Consider the following 2,500-nt stretch of genomic DNA (forward strand, 5'->3'; position numbering starts at 1 on the left):
CCTCGGAATGGGAAAAGGGGTCATTTTCGTGTTGCCACATTGCATAGGAACGCCATGAAACTTCCAGAGGCATTTGCAGCAGAAAGGCACGTGCACTCAAAAATTTTAATATTTTTCACGCATAGACCCCGTCAAACGCTAGAAGTTGGCGGGGATGTCTCTCTTGTGGCTCACGGGGCTGTTAGGGTCGCACAGAAATGCCTCGGAATGGGAAAACGGGTCATTTTTGTGTGGCCACATTGCATAGGAACGGCATGAAACTTCCAGAGGCATTTGCAGCAGGAATGCATGTGCACTCAAAAACGTCTATATTTTTCACGGATAGACCCCGTGAAACGCTATAAATTGGCGGGGATGTCTCTCTTGTGGCTCACGGGCGCTGTTAGTTAGGGTCGCACAGAAATCCCTCGGAATGGGAAAAGGGGTCATTTTCGTGTTGCCACATTGCGTACGAACGGCATGAAACTTCCAGAGGCATCTGCAGCAGAAATGCATGTGCACTCAAAAACGTCTATATTTTTCACGGATAGACCCCGTGAAACGCTAGAAATTGGCGGGGATGTGTCTCTTGTGGCTCACGGGGCTGTTAGGGTCGCACAGAAATCCCTCGGAATGGGAAAACGGGTCATTTTCGTGTTGCCACAATTGGCATACGAACGGCATGAAACTTCCAGAGGCATTTGCAGCAGAAATGCATGTGCACTCAAAAACGTGAATATTTTTTCACGGATAGACCCCGTCAAACGCTCGAATTTGGCGGGGATGTTTCTCTTGTGGGTCACGGGGCTGTTCGGCTCGCACAGAACTCCCTTGGTCCACCTGATTCGTGCATACAGGCAGCAACTAAAACTCTGTAAACCTGCTGTGAGGACATCTAAACAGTGGACCAGTGAGGCTGTGGAAGATTTGCGGGCGTGCTTAGACTGTACTGACTGGGATATGTTCACGACTGCTACCAATAGTCTGGATGAACTCACAGAGGCTGTGTACATCAGCTTCTGTGAGGACTGCTGTATCCCAACACGTACCAGGGTGAACTTTAACAACAACAAGCCCTGGTTCTCAGCAAAGCTCAAAAGGTTGAGGTTGGAGAAGGAGGAAGCGTTTAGGAGTGGGGATAGAGACAGATTCAAGGAGTCGAAGAACAGGTTTAGCAAAGCGGTGAGAGAGGCTAAACGACTGTACTCAGAGACACTAAAACACCAGTTCTCTACTAACGACGCTGCTTCTGTCTGCCAAAGGGCTCAGGCACATCACCAACTACAAACCCAGAGCGCCCCACACCACTAACGACTCCCGCCTAGCCAACGACCTGAACGAGTTCTACCGTAGATTTGAAAGACAATTGGACTGTCCTGAACCACCCCTTCCCACCCAAGAGGCCCCATCCCCCACCCATACTACAGAAACGACTCTCTCCTTTCAGGAGGGAGAAGTTAATGGGCTTTTCAAGAGGCAGAATCCACGCAAAGCAGCCGGGCCGGACTCTGTCTCTCCAGCCACCCTCAGGCACTGCGCTGACCAGCTGTCTCCGGTGTTCACCAACATCTTTAACACCTCCCTGGAGACATGCCATGTACCAGCCTGTCTCAAGTCCTCCACCATCATCGCTGTGCCCAAAAAGCTAAGGCCAACAGGACTAAATGATTACAGACCGGTCGCCCTTACATCTGTGGTAATGAAGTCTTTTGAGCGCCTGCTCCTGGCACACCTCAAAGCCATCACAGACCCTCTCCTGGACCCCCTTCAGTTTGCCTACAGAGCCAACAGGTCTGTGGACGACGCAGTTAACATGGCCCTCCACTTCACCCTACAGCATGTGGACGCCCCAGCATCCTACGCCAGGATCCTGTTTGTGGACTTCAGCTCTGCCTTCAACACCATCATCCCTGCCCTGCTTCAGGACAAGCTCTTCCAGCTGAACGTGCCCTACTCCACCTGCAGGTGGATCACAGACTTCCTCTCTGACAGGAAGCAGTGCGTTAAGCCGGGAACAGAAGTCTCTGACTCCAGGTCCATCAGCACGGGAACTCCTCAGGGCTGCGTCCTTTGCCCACTGCTCTTCTCCCTGTATACCAACAGCTGCGCCTCCAATCATCTGTCCGTCAAACTCTTGAAGTTTGTCGGACGACACCACCCTCATTGGGCTGATCTCTGGTGGGGATGAGTCTGACTATAGGTGGGAAGCTGACAACCTGGTGACCTGGTGTAGCCAGAACAACTTAGAGCTAAATGCTCTAAGGACAGTTGAGATGGTTGTGGACTTCAGGAAGAATACAGCCCCACTCACCGCCATCACCCTGTTAGACTCCGCAGTCAAAATTGTGGAGTCCTTCCGCTTCCTGGGCACTATTCTCTGCCGGGACCTCAAGTGGGAACTGAACATCAGCTCCCTCGCCAAGAGAGCTCAACAGAGGATGTACTTTCGACGGCAGCTGAAGAAATGCAACCTGCCAAAGACAATGATGGTGCAATTCTATACAGCGATCATTGAATCCAT

The sequence above is a fragment of the Petromyzon marinus genome, unplaced genomic scaffold (genome assembly GCF_048934315.1).
Source record: "Petromyzon marinus isolate PM22_M1 ecotype Great Lakes invasive population unplaced genomic scaffold, UKy_Petmar_22M1.pri1.0 PM_G_Scaffold_26, whole genome shotgun sequence".
NCBI lineage: Eukaryota > Metazoa > Chordata > Hyperoartia > Petromyzontiformes > Petromyzontidae > Petromyzon > Petromyzon marinus.